This window comes from Nycticebus coucang, chromosome 7, assembly GCF_027406575.1.
Source record: "Nycticebus coucang isolate mNycCou1 chromosome 7, mNycCou1.pri, whole genome shotgun sequence".
NCBI lineage: Eukaryota > Metazoa > Chordata > Mammalia > Primates > Lorisidae > Nycticebus > Nycticebus coucang.
This window is the reverse complement of record NC_069786.1, coordinates 49,373,758-49,390,571: the sequence shown is the minus strand read 5'-3', so window position 1 is coordinate 49,390,571 and position 16,814 is coordinate 49,373,758. Positions and strand designations below refer to the sequence as shown.

At 37.2% G+C, this 16,814-nt stretch overlaps 1 protein-coding gene across 1 annotated transcript in view; it reads right to left on the bottom strand.

Moving 5' to 3' along the window:
* GALNT13 (polypeptide N-acetylgalactosaminyltransferase 13) overlaps positions 1-1,082 on the bottom strand; it is a 558,341-nt gene extending 557,259 nt beyond the window's left edge. The window contains exon 1 of the mRNA XM_053598099.1: positions 716-1,082. The gene's annotated coding sequence lies outside the window, so the exon portion shown is untranslated. The remainder of the gene's footprint in view (positions 1-715) is intronic.
* Between the last annotated feature and the right edge of the window lie 15,732 nt (positions 1,083-16,814).

The window sequence follows — 16,814 nt, the reverse complement described above, 5'->3', positions numbered from 1 at the left end:
GAAGAGAATGAGAGAAAGTCAGAGAAAGAGAGAGAACGCTGCAAGACCAACAGACAAGCAGAAGAGACAGAATAACAGGGACACCCAGACACCCCACAAGCACAGGAGAAAAGACACGAAAGAGAAACGAGCCCCACGTCCTGGGGAAGGGGGGTGACAGGTGAAGGAACCCAGAGCTAGAAAGAGAATCAGAAAGAGACAGAGACACGGGGAGAATGAGAGGTGAGCGGCTCCGAGAGAGAAAAGGCAAAGCAAAGGGAGGCAAAAAGGACAGAGAGGCGACCGTCGGGGAAGACACCCGCGACCCAGAGAAACGCCCTCGCCGCAGCCTGCCGCTGCCCGCAGCTGCCGAGAAAGTTGCCAGGGCGGGGAGGCCGAGCCACCGCCACCGCCGAGCGTCACCAGAACGCACGGGGCCAGCGTCCTCCAGCTCAGCCCGGTCGCCCAAAAAGCGGAGCAGAAAGCAGGCGGCGGCAAAGTTCCTCCCGCCGCACCTGCAGCCCCGGGCGAGCGCTCGCTCAGCTCCCGGGAGGCCGGCTCGCCGGGTCAGCCAGTGCCCCTGCCCTTGCCCCGGGACCAGCCTGGGGCGCACGACTCAGCGCCCTGGCTCTCGCTGAGGAACTTCGTGGCGCCCGTCCGGGCTCCGGCAGCCCCAGTCGGGGGTTGTCCCAGACAATCATGAGGAAAACAGAGGGAGCGAGAGAGAGACGGAGACCTGCTATTGTGGCCAAGGATCCCGCGAAGAGGAAACGGCAATCCACACACGGGATTCAGCCTCCGATGGAGCTCGGCAGGCGCCGGGGGCTGAGCCGAGTGCCGGGCGCGCGGAGCCCGCGCTCACCTGGAACCCGCGCCGGCCCGCGAGCACCGCACGCAGCTCCCGCCCGCGCCTCTCTTCACACTTCCCCGCCAGCAGAGCAAGCCGGCTCCGGCCTCGGCCAGCCCCAGAGAGGCTCCCTCATAGCGCAGCGGCGGCCGGAGGGTTCCGCGAGCGCGCCGAGAGCGGACGCCCAGGCCGAGGAAGCACCGGAGATCTTGCGAGGGATCCTAGCACATTGTCACCTCGGCAGAGCCGCCGCCGCGCGCGGTCACTTCGCCTCCGGCCCCCGCCCCCCTCCCGCCCCAGTCCGCTGCCTCCCAGCCCCTCCTCCTCGCGAGGTCCCTCCTCCTCTCGTAGCCCCAGCCTGGAGGCCTCTCACTGGGCTAGTATCATTTACGTAACCAGCACCCCCAGCCCTCCTCCCTCGCTGCTCCCGCTCCTCCCCGGGCTGGGGCGGTGCGCACCGAGCGCGCTCCAGCTGCTCCCGGAGCTGTGGCTCCTGCGATGTGCACAAGTCCCGCGATACTTGGCAGGCACGGCCCCCGGGAGCAACCGTGGGGTCGGCTCCTCTTCCCGGGACCTCCTCGCGACCCCTGGCCTCCTCGGAGCCCCGCAGCGCGAAATCTGGCTTGCGTGCACCGTTGGCCCCACGTACCAGCCAGCCTTCTGGAGGGAGCTGGAGGGTCAAGCACTGCCCTCGGGGAAAGCTCCAGCAACCCCACCCTTGCTCTCTGCTCTCCAGTGGAGAGATGCTGCGGGGAACTTGAGGTTCTGGCGCCCTCCGGCAAAAGGGACAGAGTTTGGCCTCTTGTCCACTACTGTTTCTACACCAGGGCAAGATGCTGGTGCTCTGGCGGTGGCCGCTGCCCCGAACGCACTGTAAGAGACCAACTGAGAACGCAGAGCGCTTTCTTGGGCTCGTCAATATTTTAGGAAGAAGTAAAGAAAGTAGGCGCTTTGAATTCCTTTTCAGGCAGAGGGATGGTGTTTAAAACACACACAGAGACACCCTGTGAAGTACCTGAACGCCTGCATGTCCAAGTTAACGTGCAGGGTACTGGGTCAACATACATGCAAGGACGTTAGAACAGCACCTGGCATAAGCTTCTGGAAGACTTGGGATCTGCTGCCCACTGCCATCTGGGAGAGAGAACTCACGCTCCTAGGAATCTGGAATTTCTGAGTTTAGGTCCCTGCGTGGTCATTTATTCATTGGTGGTTGTTAATTTGGCCAATGACTTCCTTCAGTCTCAGGCTTCTTATTTGTAAGAAGTGGTGACAAGGGGTCTTTTATTCCTCTTTCAGTGTCATTCCACGTGTCTTATAGTTTACTTGGCAGAACTGGGAGAGGATATGACCACTACTTAAAACATATTAAGAACCACGTTTTATAAACATATGCTACTATTAATTATAGTACATTTTTGATTATACTTATGAAATGCAATTTCTAGAGGTATTACCTTTATATCTTTTCATAAATCAATTACCATTTAAATTTTTATGATAATAACTATATTAATGTCTCTCCCGACACTGTGAATCTTACCCCAGCGTCAGTCATGGAACATCCACCACAGGTGTTTCTGTGCATGTGTGAGGACACAAGGTCTCTTCATAAAACCAGGGACCCTCTGAAATTTCTTTCTGTTGCCCCTCTAGTGAGTTCCAGTTCTGCCATCAGGTAACTCACCTCTGTGTGCCTTGCTGAGAAAAACGGTGGATCAGCAGGTAAAAAGTCTGACATTCTAATGCTGGTGCAGCCATGGCCACTTACTGGTCTTTTGTTCTTGGAAGACATGTAAGCCCTCATCTTAACAATCTTCATCTCTTTAAAAATAATAATAACATTTTGGACTCTTTATAGTAATCATTAATTTAGGCAAGAATCATAAATCTGGTTGGTAAATTTATATGCATAACTGGATATTTACATAATTATAAAGTGCCTCCCTAGAAAGCATTAGCTGCTGTTTATAAAATATCAAAAATTATTAGCCAAAAACAATAAATATCTTTCATTTCTCAGTGTTCTGTAGGTTGTCTGGAAGGTTTTCTGTCCTGGCTAGTTCAGTTTAGTTTAGCGGTCTGGAATTGTCTCCTGGACTTGCCTGGTGGCCTGCAAATTGATTAGTCTTGGGAGCAGGTCTTGGCTGCAGTAGTTCATCTTTGTTCAACCTGACCTGTCATGGTTCAGTAGGCTAGTAGCAGTTAGTAGTGGTAGTTGTAGAGTTCCAAAAAGCAACCAGGAGGGTAAGCTGCAATATGGATTGTGCTGACACACATGTTAGCCCAAGAACGTCACATTGCCCAGCTGTGGGTAATAAGAGTTCACGTCTTGGTGGGAGAAACTGCAAAGTTGTTTTTAAGGAGAATACACATACAAATTAGAAACACTAAAGCCTGGATGGCGCCTGTGGCTCAAAGAGTAGGGCGCCGGTCCCATATGCTGGAGGTGGCAGGTTCAAACCCAGCCCCGGCCAAAAAAAAGAAACACTAAAGCCACTTCTTTAATCTGCCACAGATTCCTAGTTTCAAGGGAATGAAAAATTACGTATAGTGGTAATTTTTAGGGGTTAAACTTACCCAAGTGATCAAGATCAAAATTACCAAAAGTGGACCGAGTGACATGAGCCTGGTGCTGTGATACACTGAAATGACATAACATTATTTATTAAGTATTCCAGACAAAAACTTTCATAATTCAATCTCAAGAAGACAAACACAAACTGAAATTATTGGAAGTTCTACAAAATATCTTGTCTATACGTTTCAAAAAGGCCACTATGATGAAAGTCAAAGAAAAGATGAAAAACTGTTCCAGACTAGAGGAGATTAAAAACACATGATTACTAAATGTAACATGTATTTCAGAATTAGATAATGAGCTGGTAAAAATATCTGTAAAGGAAAGTGTTGGGACAATTGGAAAAATACTATAATAATCTATAGGGCTTTTATTTATGATGATTTACAACTAACTTTATATCAATATTAAATATCCTAAATTTGATCATTGCACTGTGATAATCTGTGAAAAAACATGTAATCTTAAAAATGTATATGTAGTGAACTGTTTGGGGGGGCAAGAAAGGTTTGGAGATCATAATGTATTCAGAGATGGTTCAGAAATATCTATAAAGAGAATGATAAAGTAAATGTGACAACATTTGGCCATTAGTAAATTTGGGTGAAGGGTATGTGTGAATTCTTTCTAATAATTTTAAATTTCTTTGAATTTGAAGTTATTTTGTAAATGGAATTGATTTTTACTTATCTCAAAAGAGGAATAAATGTAATAATTTATATGAATGAACATTTTAAAGTAATAAAAGGTTATACTGTATTTTTTCTAATAGAAAGCTAGAAATTATCTTAAAAGGAAATTATAGAAAGTATTTGTTTAGATAAAGAGGATGACAAATATTGCACAATTTATTGGCTATAAAGCATATAGTGACTTAGATGCAGAATAGATTCAAGACAGATACATGCATTTAGCAGCTACCTTTGCCCATTCTGTGAATAACCAGGCCCTAATTCAAATGGGACATTATTAGATAGATACACTTCGCTGATATTAAGTTGTTAGATTTTGGAAAATTATTAGAAATGAAGGAAAAGGGAAAAGGTGTTTTATCACTTTAACAGATTAAGATTGAATGAGGAGAACAATGGAGATGCTATTATTAAGAAAAACAGAAAACAAGAACTTTATTTCCTAAAATGAAATGTAACAATTTTTTTTCCTAAATACGAAATTTAAGTGGCTTCTCGTTGCCTTTAAGAAATAATCTAAAATTTTTACGTGCCTGGGGCTCTTCTTCTCTCCTTAGTACATAAAATGAGCTAAGCACTGGAGTAGGTATTGAAGAGAAAGAGGAGAGTAATGCAGTCCTCATGGAGCTTAGAGCTTAGTCATCATCCAGTGAAGACACATTGAGTGCTTACAGCATAGCAATTATTCACCAGGAATTGGAAATACAATGGTGAGAAAAATGACAAAGACCTTATGTTTATGAATACTACATTTTGGTGAGATATGTCCTGAACAGATAACAAATAAATGTGTACTTACATCAGGTGGCAATAAATTCTAGAAGAAAATTGAAATAGGCTAAGAGCCAAACTTTCTAACTAGTATACCATAAACGGTTTGTGGTTATGTTGTGACATATTGATCACCTCACCTATCAGAACTGGCAAAATAGTATTGTCCCAAGGAAACAGAGCCCACAGGCAGGTGGTTTGTGGTCATAAGAGGATGATTAAGGGCATCTTGTAGAATGACCTGGCATGCAATTCAATGTGGATCTCATTGTACAGAGGGATAGGAGTTGGGCAGTAATTTCTAGCAGGTATACTTCCAGATAATAACACAAAGCTTTAGAAACATAAACAAGTATCAGGCAACTCTATTCCATATGCTGTTGATTTGTTGTTTGGTAGTAGCCATTTCAACTACAGATTTGCTATTCTAATAGTGCATGAGTATTCTTCGATTCAAGCTTTATTGTTATGCTGAATACATGTGATAAAATCCATTTATAGTCACGAAACTTAAAATCAATTAATTAAAGGAAAGAAGAGTTGTTATAGTTTAAATATAATTTTAACCAATATAAATATTATATTGATTATAAAAGTAAATGTTTAATATCATTTTCATCTACTTGTGGAAACAAAGTTTTCACCCTTTATAATGATCAAATGTTATAACATTATTCAAAATGTCATGATCAGGAAATGCTACAGCTATTTCGAGCATTAAAATGTGCTGTTAAAATGTTAAATTTGTGGAAACAAGTTCTCGAAATGGTTTTTTAAAAAATTTACTTGGAAATGTTATACGCTCAGTAGATCTTATATACACATATATTTTTCTAATAACAATTTAATAATGTGAAAATAATGCAATTAGTTTTAACTAAGCTTCATATCAACACACTGGAATTTACTGAAGTTTATCTTATGATCCATTAATCCCTGTATCCTTTACACTTAACACAGTGGCAAATTTCCATTTTTTTCATAATTGTACGACTTATTCTCCGTTACACGGTAAGACACAGTAGTACAAATAAGAAGGAAGAATAGGCTCATTTGTTAATGTTGGGAGGTGGTTGTAGCTTCATTCAAAGCCTTTGTGGTTTATTTTAAAGCTATAAAATCTTTGGTGAAATGGGTATATTAGTCCAACCATCTTTTAATAAACAGTTAAACTTTTCCTTGGGAACCTTTCTGATTTGACCTTAGCTTTCCACACTAGATCATGTATTGAATTAAACATAAACATTGGGCAGCAATCTTTAGTGCCAAATAATTAGAAAAAAAAGACAGAGTTTCAGCTCTCAATGATATTTCAGTACCACGGAGAGAAACAAATGATAGTCTGCCAGCCAAGGTTGTGGTTATGCCAGCTTGACGATGCTATTTAGCATACATTGACAGAAAAAAGTAAACACATAAACAGTAGGACATTATGGAAAAGACAGATTAGACGACTATTCAGCATTCATACACAGAGATAAGTAAATGAAGGCAAGGCAGGATAATGTGAAAAAGTATATTGGCGTTCACTGAAGGGAATGCATATTTTGCTGTTATTTAACCTCTCTGTATCGCCATCAGATCAAAAGGTAAAGGAAGTAAAATGTAAAGGGCTGTCAGAAGGCAAAGCAAGAAGCAACCACATGTCTACAATCTCAAAGGTTTTCTTCACTTACATATACTACATGGACATACCTCTTCTTAGAAGGTGAATTCCTGGAAGCCAGGAGCTCAATGATAGCTTCCCAGAACTGAATGCAATATGTGGCACATGGTAGGTGGTCATTTATTTATTGAATTATATGTACATGAATTATATGAATATGTTAATTCATATAATTACATGAATTATATGTAAATTCTATCATACTGTTAATAATATTTGCTTATTAAAGCTTATTAATAGTTCATTAGACTGGCAAAACTATTTTCATATTTAATTCTTTAAATTTTTAATATGAATGTTTATCAAAAATAAATAAATAGAAGGTAAAGTGTATTGGAATCATTTGGTCTTTATCTTAAGGCTAAATTTAAAATACCTCTTTCTTGCATGAAGGATTTTCTAGTGTGCTTTAATGAGTTGTTTGAAGCTTCATTCATAACTCCAGCTTACTAACTGTAACAACCACAAAATCTTTCATTATTCAACAGATAGCTTATGTATAATTTATTCTAATTCTAAAAAACAATAATGTTTATATTTGTGAATTGATGTCATAGAGAGTTAGAGTGAGTCAGATATAAAAAATGAAGAAAAATATCAAATCCACTATTTTTAAATTTAAATAGTGCATTTAAAAAGATTCCCAGAATCGGGTGAGCAGGGCGCTGGCCCCATATGCCGAGGTTGGCGGGTTCAAACCCAGCCCGGCCAAACTGCAACAAAAAAATAGCCGGGCGTTGTGGCGAGCGCCTGTAGTCCCAGCTACTCGGGAGGCTGAGGCAGGAGAATCGCCTAAGCCCAGGAGTTGGAGGTTGCTGTGAGCTGTGTGATGCCATGGCACTCTACTGAGGGCAGTAAAGTGAAACTCTGTCTCTACAAAAAAAAAAAAAAAAAAGATTCCCAGAATCATATTAGATTTTTATGTTAAGCCTCATTTTTCTTTCCCTATCACATTCAAAGCAATTATTTCTGTTGCAGCACAGTTCACAAAACAAAACTTATGTGTACAGGACAAGAAATTTTTAAATATACAGACTCATAAATTATTCAATGTTTAACAGGGAATAAGAAGTGGAATCTATTACGTGAGGTGTCACAAATTTTGATATGGGGCCCTGTCTAAATATCTCATTAGGGTTTGGGTAAAAATAAGAATGTATGTTACATCTTAAATCCACCTATTTTTCCAAATTGATGTGAAGAGGCAATTTTCTTCTTCTTCTTTTTTTTTTCCATTTTTACCACTTTATTTGCTTGCCATTTATTTTTTTTTTTTTTTATTGTTAGGGATTCATTGAGGAGAGGCAATTTTCTTAACATAAAATGACGGAAGGATGACTCAATCTGTAGGAAAAGTTGATTACTATTAACCATGAGGAATTCTGTAACAGTTATCTAAATTAATGAAAAAGTGTTTTCACTTTATTTTTAATGATTAAAAGTTTTCATTATATTATAGATAACATATAAGAAGATAACATTTTATTAGGATATTTCATTACCCTGAAGTACATAAAAATTCATTAGTTCAGATGTGTATAGTAATTACCTTATGATAAAGCAGCTATATATACACACACCACATATATGTATTTTTTTTGAAAAATGTAAAGCATTTTAAATATGTAAATGCTTTATTAATATAAGAATAGGATTAAAACTTAACAGATTGTTGAGAACAAGAAAAATGATGGAGCACGTATGTAAGAGGCCTCATGATTCTAAGGTTATTACTATTAGGGAAAAAATGTCCAGATAGAATATGTAGCAATGTTTTAAAGGGCTATTGCCTTGAAATAGTCATCAGTATAATGCAAGAGCAATGAAGTCCGTCAGGCACAAAGAACACTGCAGTTTACTCTCTATGAAGAATTACATATATGCAGGAATTGAACTTCCATAATTTATAAGATGTTAACAATTATTCAAAGTTTTAAAGAAATAGAAGTAAAAGGATGTAAGTGTATATTTGCCCCAGAGATACGCAATATAGTTCTGCAAGTTTCTTTCTAGACTTTCAGTTATATTAATTTGACTAAAATCTTTGGCTGCTTCTCTGAACAAAAGGTCATTGTATGTGTACATATGTGTGTGTGGGGTGTGTGAATCTGTGAATTATAGTATAATTCATTTTTATGAAACAAATATCCGAAGTTATCTTTCTAAGTGTGTAATCACTATAAGACTCTTGACTAAAAAGTCAGTCTCTTATAGCTACCTCTCATAAAGTGTACAATGGGACTAAGTATGTCATGGCGCATAAATGTGTTATATTATCTTTTGAAGATTCAACACTGAACAATAGAAATGTTTAGAGTGGTTAAAAATTTAAACTGAAAATAACACTCCCCCTGACAAGTCTGAAAACCACGTGAGTTACTCATCACTAGTTGTTTTTTTTTTTTTTTTAATGATGTAAGATCTACTGTCAGGGCCTCTAGGAAGCCATTATAAATGGAGCACACAGTAAACTGTACTAGATGGAAAAGTGGTGCTTCTGCTTCCACTTTATCATAAACCACAGAAAATAGTAAATGAAAAGTCACTCTCACATTCATTCACTAACTATATGGAGGTTTGTGGGCCTTTTATTTGTTTGTTTGTTTTTAATCTACAAATCCTCTTTCTCCTGAGGCCCAGGGGTCCACAAACAAATTGTCAACTTTAAAGTAAAATAGACATGGGCCAAATATCCACTTCTGTACTGCATCTATGTACCCCTCTGAGAAGTAGCCACTTTGTTGGTAAAATAAGTGCACATTATGTACCATAATGGATGTTTTGAGAATAAATGATGTAGTATAAGGAGGGTCTCTAGTACCTGGGTTGATACTAGCTATTTTATAAGTGATAACTCTGCCTAATTTCCCTGTATTTTAAAAAGTGTTGTCGTCAGGTTTGAGATATAATGGAGGTTTAAGTTGAATCCAGGAATATTTCATGAACCTATGGCTATGGGGATGATGTAAGAGCTCAAATCCAGGTAATCAACATCTTTAGATATAGGTCATTACTCTAACTGCTTTCCACCTCCTTAAATCTCTAAATTCAGTAGTGGTCCTAACTACTACTCTTTCACATGCCTTTGTGCTTATGTGTCAGCATTACACACCCAACCATGCATGAGCACACCTGTGCCCTCAGATTCCCACTTCAAATGTCAGCTCCACGGACTTTTGTCTCACTTGTCATAGAAACAGATAGAACAGAGTGCCTGCTACTTAATGAGTTTCAAAAAAATAGCATGGGTAATCATATAGTTCTACATTTTTCTTTCTCAATAACTACTTCATATCAGAAGAAATTGGCTCTTATCAAAATATCTTCATTATCAACATGTTTAGTGACCTTCTAGTTGCGCAATGAATGTTCCTTTCCCTGGAAAAAAATTATCTTGCCAACAATCACCTGCTGGACCATCTAAGTAGAGGATAAAACTATTTTAGCCTCAAATAAAACTCAACCAATTTAGCTTTGCATATAATAGAAGAGTATAAAACTCAATCAATTTGGGGTATATCCCATAACCCTAGTTTGTCCTGACATTTGCTGAGCTAACCTTAACAAGTTCAAAGATGTTTCAAGCTTGCTAAGATGTGAAAAAGAAGAAAACTGTTAAAAAGGAACAGGAATGGAAGCATGACCTGTTCTTCAGGACTCCAAACCACTATGAAAGTAACTTAAACATTTCTCACATTCAGAACTTTTCTTTACAAAGCGTTATGAAGGATAACCTTCATTTTATTACAGTATTTTGCATTTTCAACCCAATTTCCAGAGTTTCAGAAGAAAGTATAAAATCTTTGAACAAATTCATGAAATCAAGAACAATTCACTTAACTATTATTGAGAAATGGATTACCTAGAACTTTTTTCTTCCACTTTTTAAAAAATCTACCTTTTAGCAATTGAGTTTGTTATCAGTGCCAATGGAAAGGGGAACCAATTTCACACATAAGAATTACGAACGTCCCTGTGACACACCATCCTGTAAATCTGTTTAAATAGGATTATAATGAACAATACTATTAATACTGAATTGCATTGCAGAATTTACAAATTCTTCCATTAAAATGTAGAAAAGTGATGATTTCTATTCCTTAGAAAGTGCTGTCCAATAGCCACTGCCTATTATTCAGGGCCAATATGTTTTGTTTGTTTTTTTCCCTCTCCTAAAGTTAAGCTAAATTTATACAATGTTTTATTCATCTATTTCTTTTGTTAATTATTAAACTTGCATATTCTAAGATTAAAAAATAAGAAAAAGATTACCAGAAATAGTTTGTTGGGGCTAAAAGAATATGCATTGAAGTTCTATTTCCCTTTCCTAGTAAGTGATGTATTTCCAAATGATGTGTCATATTTTAAGACTTAGGACAGAAAAATGAAAATCAACACCAAAATTGTGTAGCATGTAAGGAGAGAAATCAAGCAAGACTCTGATTTGAGACTTGTCTATTTATAGAGAAAAGACCTTAGCTGCAAAGAGCAGACAAAAGAGTTAGAAAAATTATTCCAATCAAAAACCTGTAGACATAGATTTTGTCTATTTATCTTTATGTGTTAGAAAACACAACAAAATAAATCAATACAGCATTAGAAAATTAGGATATTTCTCATTTAACAAGTTGATATCTGGCCTCTCAAGAATTAGAATACCTAGAAAAATTGAACTGATTTTTTTCAAAAGCAAACTGGAGCTACTTCATCAGACCATGGAGCCATCATTTCTCATGTGATTGTTGCACTGTAGGCCAATCTTATCCCTGCAGGAGTTCAAAGTCCCTCAGTATATGCCGGAAACTGCTGATAGCACTGAACCTATACAGTATAATCTATGTTTGTCCTATACATGATAAAGTTTAATTTATAAATTAAGCACAGTGAGGGATTATCAACAAAACCTAATAATGACATAGAAATATTATAACAAAGTACCGTTAATAAAAGTTGTGTGAGTACCATGTCTCTATGCTCTTTCTCTCTGCCTCAAAATATCTCGAAATTCTGTACTCACCTATTTTTGAATCTCATTTCACAGAGGTCACTGAAAGTGTTGATAAGGTATGGAAGGGGGTAAGGGTACTGTTATACCACCTTCTTTCCTTCCTTGAATCTAGTTTGATCACATCACTACCTTGCTCAAAAACCTGTACAGCTCCAGAGTAAAAACCAGAGTTCTTCCAGTGGCCTATTTCTGACCCTTTCTCACTCTCCATTAGTCATACTGGCTATTTCTCAAATATTTCAGAAAAACTTGTGCTTTAAGGCCCTTCCATTTTTGGTCCCTTCTGCCTATAGGGCACTTCTCCCAGATACTTGCCCTTCCTTCATTCAAGTTTTAATTTAAATTGCATTTTCTCAATAAAAACTAATCACCTAATTTAATACCACACCCTTGATACTCCTATCCCTCTTCCCTAGTTGATATTCCTTCATGGATATCACCATCTATAGATTTTATTTACATGTCATTGTTTTTTTTTTTTTTAATTTCAGGTTAATGTGAAAGTACAAATATCTATGTTACAATGTTTACATTTGTTAGGTAGAGTCCCTCTCGTAGTTGTATCCTGCACCCAAGAGGTGGGCCACATATCCTTACATTGTCTGATTAAGTGGGAACACACCAATCCCGCTCCATCCTCCCTTTTCCCCCTACATCATTCTACCTTCCCCCACCTTGAATTGTGTTTTTCTCTTATCTGGGTGTGTATTAGATCATCTACTAGCTTCATATTAGTATTGAATACATTGGATATTTGCTTTTTCATTGTTGTGATACTTTACTAAGAAAAATGTGCTTCAACTCTATCTAGGCTAATACAAAAAATGGAAGGTCTCCATCCTTTTATGGCAGAATAGTATTCCATGGTATATGTATACCACAGCTTGTTAATCCATTCCTGAGTTGATGGGCATTTAGGTTGTTTCCACATCTTGGTGATTATAAATTGAGCTGTGATAAACAATCTAATGCAAACGTCCTTATAATAAATTAATTTTGTTTTCTTCTGGATAGCTGCCTAGTAATGGGAATGCAGGGTCAAATGGGAAGTCTAATTTGAGTTCTTTGAGGATTCTCCATTGTCTTTCCAAAGAAATTGCATTCGTTTACAGTCCCACCAGAAGGTAGTGTTCCCTTCTGTCCATATCTGCACCAGTATCTGGTACTTTGGGACTTTGTGATGTGAGCCATTCTCACTGGGGTTAAGTGATATCTCAGGGTGGTTTCCATTCACATTTCTCTGATTATTAGGGATGATGTGCATTTTTTCATGTTTGTTATCCATGTGTCTGTCTTCCTCAGAGAAAGTTCTGTTATTGTCTCTTGCCCAGTGATAGAGATATAGACACATGGAACTGAAAACCAAGAGATGAAACCCATCCCTTATAACCATCTTATCTTTGGTAAACCAAAGAAAATTACACTAGGGAAAATATCCCTATTCAATAAATGGTGATGGAAGAAGTAGATAATCACATGTAAAAGACAGAAACTGGACCCACACCTTTCACCGCTTGCTAAAATTGACTCAATTTTATGTCATAGTCTTCATATGCTTAACATCTTGCTACACTCCCTCCAGTAAGACTCATACCTAACACATAACCCTTATTCCATAAATTGCTTTGAAGTGAAGATGCACACGATTATTTTCTCAATTTTGTTAATAAGGAAACTGGAAGCTAGAATTATGTCATTTGCACAGGATCACATAGCTAAAAATAAACCTATATTCAAATCTTGATATTTTGATACCCAGGCTAAATCCCATCATCATCAAGTTACAAAATTACAAATAAATATATCCATAAAGGCATGTGCTTTTCAAGGAAAATAGAAAAAACATTTCTGTCTGGAGGTGCAAAATATTTCTATGTGAATAAATATGGAAACTCTATCTTTGTTCTTTTCTGCCACCTATCTGACTTCTATAAAAATAGAATATCATTACCCTTTAGACAAGTGGTGAAGATGAAGAGATAAATCACAGTTTTTACTATTAGTTTAGCTCCGTTGTTCCTCTCACAGCTGCCTACTTAATTCTCCTGCCCCACTTTTCCTCTATTTGGGTTAGTCACCACTATAGGGAAATTTCTTTGAAATTACAGTGACTTTATTTTCTTCTCTAAAATATACATTAACATATGTCTTGAAATATAACAAACGGACAAAAGTTCACAAAGCACATAAATTCACTCTGTGAATTTAACAAAATGAATACATCATTGTATTAGTGGTACACTGGTATGAACAGCTCCCTCACTGAAGCAAAAACAAAAGCAGAAGCACATCGCAAAAACTCAATCTTCATGATGTGACTACTCCCAACATGGCTAATTTCAAGTTACTATCTTGATATCAACCACCATGCAAAATTCAAAAAATTTTTTTTTCTTTTTTAATTATTTTTTTAATTAAATCATAGCTATGTACATTAATGCGATTATGGGGCACCATACACTGGTTTTATAGACTGACACATTTTCATCACACTGGTTAACATAGCCTTCCTGGCATTTTCTTCGTTATTGTGTTAAGACATTTACATTCTACATTTACTAAGTTTCACATATACCCTTGTAAGATGCACCGCTGGTGTAATCCCACCAAATCACCCTCCCTCTGCCCACCTCCCACCTCCCTACCCTCCCTTTCCCCCTTCCCCCTATTCTTGGGTTATAACTGGGTTATAGCTTTCATGTGAAAGCCATAAATTAGTTTCATAGTAACTAATTTATGAGTACATTGGATACTTTTTCTTCCATTCCTGAGATACTTTACTAAGAAGAATATGTTCCAGCTCTATCCATGTAAACATGAAAGAGGTAAAGTCTCCATCTTTCTTTAAGGCTGCATAATATTCCATGGTGTACATATACCACAATTTATTAATCCATTCATGGATTGATGCTTAACAGTGAATTCTTACACTGTGAGGCAAGCCAGTTGTAGCATATCACTAAAAACCAAGAAGTCTTATAAATCTCCCAATCACTACTTCCCACTTTCCCAGAGGTAGCTGGTATCCTGATTCCTAACAGCTTCTTTGGAAATTAATATAAAGGCATCATGCATATTCTTTTGTGTGTTTTTTCTTTCCCTCAATTTTGTGTTTGTTTGATGTATCCATTTTTCAAATACAGGTAGGTCTGTGTCGATGTGGTATACTATTCTATACAGTGCTGTAATTACACATCTACTCTAGAGTTGACATCTACTTTAGAGTTGACAAACATTGGGATTGTTTCTACTCAGTGGTTTCTACATATATTAGTGTTATGAAATTGGGGTGGATTCTTAGGAGGAGAATTGCTGGATCACGGGACATACCAACTCTGTTAGAAACTGTCAAAAATGTTTTCAAACTAATTGCATGAATTTATACTAACATTCGGAGCGTATAAGAATTCTAGTTTCTCCATATCGTCACCTAGATAAGGAATTATCAGTCACTTCTCATTGCATGCATTCTGAACTAATACACATAAATCTCTTTTTTATTTCAGTTTTCTTTTCCCTGATGGCTGGTGAGATTGAGTGCATTTTCATCTGCTTCTTGAATCATACGAATATTCTCTTTTAGATACATGTGTCACATTTTATTTATTCAACATTTAGGATATTTCCAGTGTTCTGGTTACTATAAATAATGCTGCTGTGAAAATTCATGCAAGTTATTGTGTTAACATGCGTCTTCATTTTCCTGGTGTGGAATTGCTGGGTCATGTGGAAATTCCATATTTAACATTTTGAGGAATTGTCAGATTGTTTTCCAAAGCAGCTATGTCATTTTACAATCCCACCAACAACATATGAGGTTTACAACTCTTCTCTATCTTTGAGAACATTTATCATTATGATCTTTTGATGATAGCCATTCTAATTACTGTACAGTGGCATCTTATGGCTTTGATTTGCATTTATGTCACTGGTAATAACCCTAAACTTTTTTTTCACTTTTTCATGTGCATATTGACATTTGTAATCTTATTTGGAGAGATGACTGCTTAGATCTTTTGCCCATTTTTTTTGTTTGTTTTCATTGATTTGTTTTTCCTTTGCCTATTTTTAATCATATTACTTTTCTTCTTATTACTGTGTCTTAAGTGTTATCAACCTTTTTATGTGTAATACACCAGGTTCCCTGTTTAAGAATTTTTCCTCCCTCTAAGTGCTTAGGATATCCCCATGTTAATTTATGGAAGCATCCCTTACTAACCTTTGACATTTTAATCTGTAATATTAATCAATTTTATTATGGCGTGAATTAAAATTAACTTTTTCCACATGGATGTTTAATTCAGCATCATTTTTAGAAAATCTACCTTCTTCCTCTTTGTTTTATATTTACTGCATCTGTAAGTTTCTTTTTTTTTTTTGACTTCAGTTTACTTTTTAATTAATTTTATGACTCCACTTTACCTCTTTTTTAAAATTGTTAGATATAATTCTTTGGTGATCTTTTTGGCAAATAATTTAAGTTTAACATTTTATTCTGCATCTTTAACATATCACAGTCCACCATCAAGTAGTAGTATACCACTCCACATATGGTGTAGAGCTCACAAAAGTATACTTCATTTTCCGCCTCCCAGCTTTTGCGCTATTCTTGTCATACATTTTATTTCTTCATATATTACAAACTTCACAGTACATTGCTGAACTTTATGCTTTAAATAACCCATACTTAAGATTTTTTAACTATGAAAAAATAGTCTTTAATATTTATGTACATCTTTACAAATGCTACTGCTCTTCATTCATTTGTATATCTGCAGATTTCCATCTGGTTGGAACTTCACCAAGTTGAGTAAATCTCTCATTATTTCGTCAACATTCTCTCTGTCACCCTCCTCATCTTTATTTGAAGTTTCTAATTATACCAAGGTTAAAGATGTCGCACAGGTCCTGGTCCTCTTTTTATTGTTTTCTTTGACTTTTTCCTCTCTGTAACATTACTTTTATTTATGTTGCTATTATTCTAGTTTAAATCTTTTCTTTTACATTGTCTGCAGTTAATCTCATCCTGTGTATTTCTCATCTCATAAATTTTAGTTTTCATCCCTAGAAGTTTGAAATGGATCTTTTCAATATAAAATATGTGTCTGTTAAACATGCTCAATGTTTTCTCAGCCATCTTTAATATATGAAATGCTGTTATAAAAATTGTTTTAATGTCCAAGTCTACTCATTATGCATATCTTTTCTATATCTCTTTTGACTGAACACTAACCATATCATAATTATATTTTTCTGTTTCTTTCCTTGAA